This window comes from Octopus bimaculoides, chromosome 5 (assembly GCF_001194135.2).
Source record: "Octopus bimaculoides isolate UCB-OBI-ISO-001 chromosome 5, ASM119413v2, whole genome shotgun sequence".
NCBI lineage: Eukaryota > Metazoa > Mollusca > Cephalopoda > Octopoda > Octopodidae > Octopus > Octopus bimaculoides.
This window is the reverse complement of record NC_068985.1, coordinates 17,610,344-17,621,998: the sequence shown is the minus strand read 5'-3', so window position 1 is coordinate 17,621,998 and position 11,655 is coordinate 17,610,344. Positions and strand designations below refer to the sequence as shown.

The 11,655-nt window shown below is 38.5% G+C and overlaps 1 long non-coding RNA gene across 1 annotated transcript; it reads left to right on the top strand.

Moving 5' to 3' along the window:
* The first annotated feature begins 852 nt into the window (after window positions 1–852).
* Window positions 853–2,157, top strand: LOC106868438 (uncharacterized). The gene is made up of 2 exons (XR_001409282.2): window positions 853–916; window positions 2,088–2,157. It is a non-coding gene; the product is annotated as an uncharacterized LOC106868438 (long non-coding RNA).
* Window positions 2,158–11,655: the final 9,498 nt, after the last annotated feature.

The following is an 11,655-nucleotide window of genomic DNA, read 5'->3' as shown; positions in this document are numbered from 1 at the left end:
TTTTTTTTTTTTTTTTTTTTTTTTTTTTACTGTTTATCATCAGTATTACAGTAATTATATAAGCCAAGGAATTATCAAAATGTGTTGTTTTGATATTTGATAAATGTTATGTTATATAAGGCATTACAGTGTCCACAGATACACTGGTGGTCAAGCTGTGATGTGGTGAAGGCTAAGTGAACCAACTCCAACCACACAGCCATGCCTGCAATATTTTTAAAAATCATAGTGAGACAGCTCTCTCTCTCTCCCTCACCACTTACTTATTCTCTATCATACTCCAACCTCTCACATGGCACATGGCCACTTCTCTCAGTTTCTCTCCGTCTTTCAGCTGAGACGTCCTTGTCTTGCAAGCTACTTGGCGACCCTGAGGGTACTGATGCTGTGTAAAAGGCACCTGTGTCAGCACCACGTAAAAAGCACCCAGTATGCTCTGTAAAGTGGTTGGCATTAGGAAGGGCGTCCAGCTGTAGAAACCATGCCAAAACAGACAAATGGAGTCTGGTGCAGCTCTCCAGTTTGCCAGCTCCTGTCAAACTGTCCAACCCATGCCAGCAAGGAAAATGGATGCTAAATGATGATGATGATGATGATTTAAAGAGGATCCAACTATCTAATAACAGTTAAAAATGCAAAATACTCAAACTTTCAATGGAAAACAACAATACTACTTCTCACTTTCAGCTTCCAACCAAAAGTCCCATTCGTTATACAAAGTGGGACACACCCTGTTTCTTACCTCCTTTTTGAACCATCATATAATCTCAAAGCATGGCTTTCTTTTGCTATAAATTCAACTTGGAAGTGTTTCTTTCTTATTTTAGTTTTTCACTTTTTCATTTATTTCTAGTCCATCATTCCAAGAGAAGAAAGAAATGGGAATTGTTGGAAAGAAGAAATAAAATCTGGTGTGGTAAGTTTTGATTTTCGATTTAAAAAAAAAATCTAAGATTTACAAAAGTGGAAAATAGTTATGGTTTTGCTGGCCTTGATTGGCCCTGTTCTACTAAACATGTGGCGCATAGACAACTCGCTGTGACTTACAAATCCAACATTTTAAACACTCCATGTCTTTGTTTTGTTGAAGAGACATGGTTTAGTATAAGAACCAGAGATTTACTGCATGAGTGCAGAATGGAAGTTTAGGTGAGATGCGAGATGTATTGTTTTCTTCTTTGTGTCCAGTCTGTTCTTGTATGTATGTAGGTTCTCGTAATGGCTACAACTGAGGCGGACAATGTGGACACAACCAGAACACTGCAGAACTCAATGCTAATATTCTATGCCTGTTAAGAAGATAGGATGGATATGAGAGAAATGCTGGTCAAAAAATGGAAAATTCAATACCAATCACTACAGTTCTAATAATAAATGCTAATGGTTACTTCCGTGAGCAGTAAAATGCTTTCTACAAAATAGTGTGATATTCTTCTAAACATGGTTGAAAGAGAACAGAAATATGAAGAAATTTTCAAATGGCCAGCCCTATAAATTTGTTCAGAAATATATGAAACAATGGTTTGCCTAGTACAAGTCACCTGCCATTTTTAAGGTTTTAAATTTTAATATTTCAAATATTTACATATACCATCATTCTTTTCATTCTATCTGTCTTGTCACGATACATTTAGGTGACCAGCTATACAATGTATGAACCTTTAAAACAATTAGATGTGTATTCCAAGAGAATGTAAGCATATGTATGCATTTTATAATGATGGGATGGTTTAACTAAATATTGGTTTCAAATTTTGGCCCAAGGCCAGCAAGTTCGGGGCTGGGACTAAGCTGAATACGTCAACCTGAGCACTCAACCTGATACTTATTTTATCGACCTCTAAAGGATGGAAGATAAAGCCAACCTTGGTGGAATTTGAACACAGAACATAAAGACAAGATGAAATACTGCTAAGTATTTTGCCTGGTGTGTTAACCATTCTGCCAGTTTACTGCCTTGGTTTAACTAAATATTGTTAAGCTAAAAAAAGATTTAATACTACTTGACTTAATCTTTTTGCTATGTATGTCATTGTTATTGATTTGCTCAATCTATATTTGTATATTTTTCCCTTCTATCATTTCAGAAAACCTGCAGCATCAGAGATGTTATGTTAAATATATTAAATTAAATATTTCATATTTTTCAAACATTCAGTAGCTTTTGTTTTATTCTTTTAATCTGTGAATATCATTGTACACTTATTATATGTGCAATAATTGTATTATTGTATAGGTAGATGCCCTTCCTGTCATAATTCTCACCTCAACAAGGTAATATGTCTTGTAACTTGATGAGTTTTTCATGGAAGACTGGAAATGAACGGTGTAGTTTCTATGCTAGTGATGCTCATTTGCAACCATCACTCGATCTCCACAATCATGCATGCAAGGTTGGCTTTCAGTTTCTGTCCACCAAATTCACTTACAAGGCTTGTCTAAGGTGCTGCACAGTGGGATTGCATGGTTGGAAAGCAAGCTTCTTAACCACACAGCCATGCCTGTGCCTGTAATGAATCCTCCTCATCATCATCACTTAACATCCGTTCTCCATGCTGGCATGGGTTGGATGGTTTGACAGGAGCTGGCAAGCCACAGTGCTGCACCAGGCTCCAGTTGTCTGTTTTGGCTTAGGAAGATCACCCAGCTGTAGAAACTAACATCAACCACTTTCCAGAGTCTACTGGGTGCTTTCTATGCAGTTCCAGCAGATGTGCTTTTTACATGGGTGCATGTCATTGGGAAATTTTACTTGCTGATATTTTATTTCTCTTTACATGAATTACAAGCTTAAAGAGTACTCTCAAGTTAAATGCCAGGGTACTGTTCATATCTTTCAGGTCTTGCTTCCTACAGCCCTATGGATCAGATTATTTGATGAGGCAGATTTTCTATGGCTGGGTTCTCTTCTTGTCACCAACTGTCACATGTTTCCGAGTTTTATTTTTCCTCAGTTCAAACATTTTAATGGAAGGCTGCAAATAAACTACTAAATCATGGAGTATAAAAGAACACGGTATAAACAAAATCAGTGTAAACATAAACACAGATATGCACATCCAGGGCTGTAGAGTTGGTACACAACTCTTTGAAACTGTCTCTAGCTCCTCAATTAATGGTATTACTACCAACTCTGATTCCTTTATCTGTAATTAGGCTAATTATATATTTCTTATATTCATTGAAAGCACACGATATACATTAGAACTCTAATCTGTTAAAGTTTTAGTTTAAAGACAAAACTTTCAAAATTTAAAAAAAGGGTCTGTTTTTATCAAAAGGTTGTAAAGTAAAAATATAAAAGAAAAATGTCTATAGTAAGGATTACATTAAAAATCTGAATCCCAAATTTCCTAACATCATTCTTAGAAAGAATTACTTCTACCAGATCCTCATAGAAACACTTAAATCTAATTTATTTTCAATGCTGAAACACTCAAATTGATATCTGTTATCCACTTTTCAACTCTACACTATTGACCATACTGGATAGAACTCTAAAGGTATCCCTCTCCATTTCACTGAGCTTATAATTTGCAATTGCTTCAAACCCTCACCAAGATCACTGGCTCTCACAGTATCTCCTCCATTACCCTCAAACAATCTCTTCTCTACCAGAATATATAATAATCTTTGCTAAAAGGCTGCAGAATGTCCCATTCTAAGGACAATTCTTCTAACTCTTGTAAAGGTAGTATTTAATATCAGCAAAGCTTGGCATGCTGGCCAATCTCCTAGCCAAGTTGGGTGCCATCTGTTTCTTAGATTGAAGACTTCCTCTCAGATCATGCATGTATGATGAAATGCTCTCTTTTATTTTGTCCTCCTATACATGTAATGATTCACTTGCCAACTCTTCCAACAATGCCTGTTCTAATGCAGATGATTCCATCTTTAACACTGCCATAACCTTTGGTACCCAAGTGCCATCCTCATGCAACCTAAACATCTCACACCAAATCCACACTTCTAGTGGGGTTGTGTCAATGTTATCTCCTTCAAAAGCGCAAAGACACAATCACTACACAGCGAGAAAACTAGTGTACCCTACCTTCCTAAATGTGAATATCAAACAAAGTCACTAAAAATGCTAGACCTCATTAATGATTTTACAAAGACAAGCATTCCTCTTCAGGGCCACAAAATACTTCCCTTCACGACAGTTACTAATGTGATACAAAACTCAGGTGAGACCCACTCATCATCATCATGTGTTTGTTTTCCATGCTGGCATGGGTTAGACAGTTCAGCTGGAACTGGTAAGCCAGCAAGCTGCACGAGGCTCCCATCTGTTTTGGCTTGGTTTCTATGACTTGATGCTCTTCAGAATGTACTGGGTGCCTTTAACATGTCACTGCCATGGATGCTCTTCATGTGTCACCAGCACTAGCCCCTACTACAATTTCACTAAGTTGGCAAATTGCCAACAGTCTTGGTCACTTGTCATCACCTCTGTGAGACACAACATTCAAAGATCATGTTTCACAATGTAATAAATACTGCATCAGCTGTTTCTTGTAGACATCTAAACAAAAGCCACATGACTGGTTGATATGAAATTGCTCACCAACCCACTCCATCTTCTTGCACACAGACTGTTTTCTCAGTCTGTCACTACTACAGTGACCTCTGAAACTTTGAGCTGGTTAATCTCATTCCACCTCCACTCACATTCAATAAACTCTTCTCTTCATATCACTCACTCATACTGTATTCACTCTCTCAGGCTTACTCTAACCACTTTAACCAATCCTCCTTCCCTAGAACATTATACCTCTGGAATTCTCTTTGTGCCCATGTTTTTGTATCTGATGCCAACTTGTTGCTTAAGAACATCAACTGCATTAATTAATGTGACTGACCTCAGAAGATATGTAAAGACAATGTGCACAGCATTTCCAGTCTAGTTGGAAAAAGTGTGCAGTAAAGAGTTGAGAATGCTCAATTGAACCTTATAGAAGGAGATGCTGGGTGTCTCATGCATGACAATGGTTTTGATCTATTTACAATATAAACTATATGTGAACCTTAAGTACATGAAGATGGATGAATACCAAGTCCTACTCAGTCATGGTTTCTTATTTCTTTATTGCCCACAGGGGGTCAAACAACGATGAAAGGCAAAGTCAACCTCGGCGGAATTGGAGCTCAGGACGTAACGGCAGACGAAATACCGCTAAGCATTTCACCCGGTGTGCTAATGTTTCTGCCAGCTTGCTGCCTACTCAGGCATGGTTTCTGCAGACCAGATAATATCTGGAAAATAGTAATAACCTGCATCAGCAACCGTTAATCATTGGTTGGATTTGTTGAGTTCAATGGTTAGGAGGAGTGAAGACGATTATGTGTTTGAGTCTTGCCTTTGGTTTAAGTGTGAGGAAGAGAGACAGAGAGGCATTGTCATTTGGGCTTTAACCAAAGCTGTGTTTCACTAAACACATGGAAAAAGATTGAAATTCGAATTGAGGCATACCACATGAGAAATTGGAACTGCATGGATATGTGTATCCTTCCAAGATCCTTGACTAGGAATGGTTATAACAAAACAAAAAGGTGAGGTAATCTCACCAATATCACTTCATCATCATCATCATTAACATTTAATGTCCATTTTCCATGCTGGTATGTGTTAGACAGTTTGACTGGGACTGGAGAACTACATCTGGCTCCAGTCATCTGTTTTGGCTTGGTTTCTATGGCTGGATGCCCTTCCTGATGCCATGCACTTTAACTGCAGGTAACTTCTCATTAGTCAGCATTTACAGATAAACCATCATTATATACATATGTGTAATATATGTATTATCTTTTACTTGTTTCAGTCATTTAGATTATGGCAATGCTGAGGCACTGCTTTGAAGAATTTTATTCAAACAACTCAGCCCTGGTACTTATTTTTTAAAAAAAAGGTTTTTTTTTCAAGCCTGGAACTCACTCTATCGGTTATCTTTTGCTGAATCGCTAAGTTACAGAAAAAAGTGACCATCAAGTTGCTACAGAAAATTAAACACTGTACCAACTGAGTGCCCTGTACTGTTTAACTAAGCAACTCCTGATGTATATGTGAGGGCACATAGACTAGTGGTTAGGGTGTTGCACTCATGATCGCTAGATCGTGATTTTGATTCCTAGACTAGGTGGTGCACGGTGCTCTTGAGCAAACCACTTCATCTCGTGTTGCTCTGCAATCCCTTTGAGACATGACATGCAGTACGCAGTGCACCTATTCAGACAACATTGATTTGATGGAGGGAGTGAGCTAATGTGTGGCATGAATATTTGATCACTATAAACAAATCATTTGTGCAGATTGTTTGGCAAAAGTTGAATGCTTATATGTTAGCTTCAATGGGACAGTCCCAGCTTCGCCTTACTGGCACTCGTGCCGGTGGCATGTGAACAAAACATTGGACTGACTCTGGTGCAGGTGGCACATAAAAAACACCATTTGAGCGTGGCCGTTGCCAGTACCACCAGACTGGCCCTCGTGCCGGTGGAACGTAAAAAGCACCCACTACACTGTTGGAGTGGTTGGCGTTAGGAAGGGCATCCAGCTGTAGAAACTCTGCTAGATCAGATTGGAGTCTGGTGTAGCCATCTGGTCCACCAGTCCCCAGTCAAATCGTCCAACCCATGCCAGCATGGAAAGCGGACGTTAAATGATGATGTATGTATGTATGTATATATATATATATATATATATACTTTATTGTCTCTCAAATCCACTAATGAAGCTATAGTAGACAATATTTGCTCAATGTGCCGTGCAGTGGAGCTGAGAACATGATCTCAATTCAGTCCCACTGTACAACACCTTGGACAAATATCTTCTACTATAACCCTTTGTGAGTGGAAATATGCAGTTGGAAACTGAATGAAGCCCATCGTACAGATATATGTGTCTTGATTTCACGTGAGGGTCGTAAACAAACATCACCATCATACAAGCAGTGTTGTTCATTTCCAGCCTTCTATGGAAACATGTCTAGCCATCTGGAATATTACCTTGTTTGTAAACAGGTGAGGATTGGTGACAGGAAGAAGATTTGGCCATAGAAAATCTCCTTCATAAAGTTCCATCTGACCTGTGCAAATATAAAAAAGTAGACAGATGATGATGATGATGATGTTCAATTATTTCTGAATTTAAAATGTATGGTCCAAAGGAACCTTACAAGGACATTAAATCTGTCCAACATAAATTTTCACAAACCTCTTGGGAAATGTATTAAGAAATTTACAAAGTGGACTGGCTCAAAAGACAATGACATGAAACTAAAGCAATTCATATCAACATGGGGGTAAACTATTTGCATTATGTATTTCCCAGAGAGTGAGCTTAGAGTTTCCAAAAATAACCTCCAAGGACAGAAAGGTTCCCACAATAAAAAGATCTTAAATTAATTAAATGAACAAGCTGTTTGCTGTGAGAAAACTTAATGAAAATATCATTTATAGACATTGAAAATGCAATAAAATGATCACACAAGAGATGAAAGAAACCGAGAAAGAAAAGTAGCGCTATAGATTTATATTTTTATATTTTTCACCCATTGGAGTGTGGCCATGCTGGGGCACTTCCTTAAAGGGTTTTGGTCAAATGAATTGCCCCCAGTGCTTAAGCTTTTTTTTTTTTTTCCAAAGTTGCTACTTATTCTACCAGTCTCTTGCCGAACTGCTAAGTTATAGGGACATCAACAAACCAACAGCGATTTTTCAAGCAAATGGTGAGGTGACAATCACAGCTACAGACTCATACACATGCATATGCACATATATAAATACATACACACAAAACATATATTGTAGAGGGAACATGTGTAAGGGGTAGACCCAGGAAGATGTGGGACGAAGTGGTGAGAAAGGATCTACAAACATTGGGAGTCATAGAGGGGATGAAAGGGGACTGAGGCTCCTGGTAGTTTGCTGCACTTGAAAAGACACACTAAGCTAAGTAAAAGCATGGTTGCACTTGCAATCCTCTCCTGCCAAGCATATGCAGTGCATTCTAGAAGTTCTCAGATTTTTTTCAGAGAGACAGTTACAACTGTCCTAGATTACTGTGATTTTAGTATATCATTATTAAGAGTGGCTGTGTTGTAAGTAGCTTGCTTACCAACCACATGGTTCTGGGTTCAGTCCCACTGCATGGCACCTTGGGCAAGTGTCTTCTACTATAGCCTCGGGCCAACCAAAGCCTTGTGAGTGGATTTGGTAGACGGAAACTGAAAGAAGCCTGTCGTATATATGTATATATGTGTGTGTCTGTTTGTCCCCCGAACATCGCTTGACAACCGATGCTGGTGTGTTTACGTCGCCTTAACTTAGCAGTTCGGCAAAAGAAACCGATAGAATAAGTACTAGGCTTACAAAGAATAAGTCCTGGGGTCGATTTGCTCGACTAAAGGTGGTGCTCCAGCATGGCCACAGTCAAATGACTGAAACAAGTAAAAGAGTATCTAACAAGCTGACCTGCCAACTTTTGTTAATCCTGATTGAAGGAGACAACTGTAACAGCACTTTGAACTCACCCTACCAAAATATGGCTTGTAGTGACGCCATCTTGGAAATCTCCAGCACGCATGCGCAGGGTTGGAATTTTCTGGAAGGCCTGCCAGAAGTTCCATCATGCGCATGCACAGAAAACTAGCAGCAGCGAAATTCTCTTGTATCTCTGTTTTTTTTACGCTAGCAGCTGAACAATACAGACATGTCTCCAGCAGCTCTCTCGTGGTGCATCCCCGCTATGCATGAACGGACAGGATTGACTCACTCCACTAGACTACTGCCGATAAGCTCTTAGGTTGCCAGTTCGCCTAGAGGAAGGAAATGCTTCATATTGTGAATCAAAGAATAAATATTTATACTGTTGAAGTTAATGAAAAATCTTGACTTTTTCCTCAATTAATATTTAATGTGAAGGACGCGAGCGGCACCCATCCAGTCCGGGAATCTCTCATCCTGTTACAGGCTTGTCACAGCTGACTAGTTTTCAGAATGCAGTCAGGATATTTGGAAGTTTGCTATGCAATAAAGTTTTGTGTTAAACTAAGCAAACACACTGCAGAAACTTATGAAATGTTCCAGACTGCTTATGAATTAAGTTTTACACTGGCATAAGAGGTTCAAAGATGGTTGAGAGTTGTGGAAGGGAGAGAGACATCAGGACATCAGAGCTGGTTGAGAAAATATGCAATTTTCTTGATGAAGACCATTGTATGTCTAAAAACAATAAGTATACAGTTTGGAATTGGTATGGCAACTGTATACAAAATTACTCATGAAGATATGAACATGCATAAAATTTGTGCTAAGTTTGTTACCAGAATGCTCACTGACAAGCATCCTGGTAACCAACTATTTAACAGAGATGGGCATCAACACTGCCCCTCACCCTCTCCACAACCCAGTCCTTGCTCCCTGTGAATTTTGGTTGTTCCTCAAGTTGAAGAAGAACCTCAAGGGCAGTCATTTTGAAGATGAAGGAGGCTTTGACAAGGGTCCTAGACACCTTCACTTTGGAGGACGTCCATGGGATCTTCACAAAGTGGCTGAAGTACTACAACAAGTGCGTTCAAGTCAGGTGATTCCACTTTGAAGGAGATTAGAGTTTTGTACTTCTTTGAAATTAATAAATGTCTCTCCTGAAAAAGTCTCAAAACTTCTGGAATGCACCTTGTGTGTGTGTGTGTGTGCCTGTGTCTGTGTGTGTGTGTGTGTGTGCTTATATCTCCTTGTCTTTGCATCATGTCATTGTTGTAAATGAAGGGTGTTCATTTCCAATATTCTCTGGAAACCTGTCTGGCCACAAGAAACTGTTATCTTCCTTGGAAAGAGGTGAGCGTTGGTGGCAAGGAAGGCATCCAGCTGTAGAGAATCTGCATCAATAAACTCCGTCTGACCCATGCCAGCATGAAAAAGTGAACGTTAGAACAATGATGATGCTGATGTAAAGTGGCTCTAACTGAACCACTTCAGATACTTTTCCAAAACTTCCTTGGAAGTGATAAGCATAAGTATAAAACATTGAAAGAAGGCATTAATATATCATCCATCAGGGGCCAAGTAGAGCAGATGCTAAATATTTCAGAGATAGCTCTGACTTCAAACAATAGCAAAGTTGTGGAACAAATTATCAGTGGGGAACTGAATATGTTCTGAGACAAAAATGACTTGCTGAGTGACACAGCATGGTTTCTTTCTGTCTGAGCAGAAGCTGGTCCATACAACTACTGTACCATTACAACTAAATACTGAAACAGATGCTCAGCCAGTCAAATGTAGATGTAATACATTGCAAAAATGTTCAGCAAAGTTGCTCATGAGATAAATTACAAACTGTGTGATCTTAGCTTAACTGGAAAATTAGGAGAATGGTTGTGTAACTTTTTTTTTATGAAAGTTGTTTGCTGTAATAATACCTTTTCAAACAGTCAACATTTCTGAGTGGAGTGTATTAGGACGTTTGCTGTTTTGAAACATTGCAATAGCTGTTTCAAGCATATTTTGGTATTAGAACAACCACTCTTACAAACTATGTTGATTATAATAAAAATTTAAAGGTAATCAAGGCACCGGTATGGCTGTTTGATTAAGAATTTTGGTTCTCAACCTGTGGTTTCAGGGTCAGTCCTATTGTGTGGCACCTCTGGCAAGTGTCTTCTACTATAGTTCTGAGCCAACCAAAGCCCTGTAAATGAGTTTGAGAGATGGAAACTGAAAGAAACCTGTCGTATTATATGTATGTAGATATTGTGTGTGTGTGTACCTTTGTATTCACATTACATGATTGTAAACAAACATTACCATCATACAAGTGGTGTTGTTTATTTCCAGTCTTCAGTGAAACACATCTGACTATGGGGAAATATTATCTTACTTGGAAACAGTTGGGGGTTGGTGATAGAAAAGGCATCCAACCACAGAAAATTTGCCTCGGCAAATTCCATCTGACCCATGCAAGCATGTAAAAGTGGATGTTAAACTGATAAATATGATAAAGATGATGATGATGATGAAGAAGACTATGAATCAGGAATCTTGATGATGATGACAGAAACCTATAGAAAAATGTCAATGCTATATAGAAATGGTGTGGTGAAAACTAGACATTTCTATAAAAGAAAGTCTCAAGCATTCTAGTATCAGCTCTCTAACCATTGCAACCTGGTTACAAAGGTCTAACACAGATTCTAATCCTCAAATCAGAATTTGCTTGAGACTGGAAAAAACATAAGGAATCTACATCGACTAAATGTTAACACTTTCAAACAAAAGTCGGTCTCTCTACGGTTACAGATGTTAGATAAACCTTCATCAGATCAAACATTCATTTATCAACTACTAACCTCAAAAGAGGATGCAACAGCATTGATAGTCAATCCTCATCATGCCCAAGGGACAATGGCTGGAATAACTAGCAAAAGAAAAGAAGGCATAGGAGTATATATATATATATATATATAGCACGTGCTGAGAGTAAATACTCAGAGTAAGCAATAATCATAAATACAGTACATTGTTAAAAGAGTTATTATGAAATTATATGTAAACTTATTTCAACAGTACAAAATTTTTACTGATACAGAAATCTCTATCTCTCTCTTTCTCTCTCTCTCTCTCTCTCTCTCTCTCTCTCTCTCTCTCTCTCTCTCT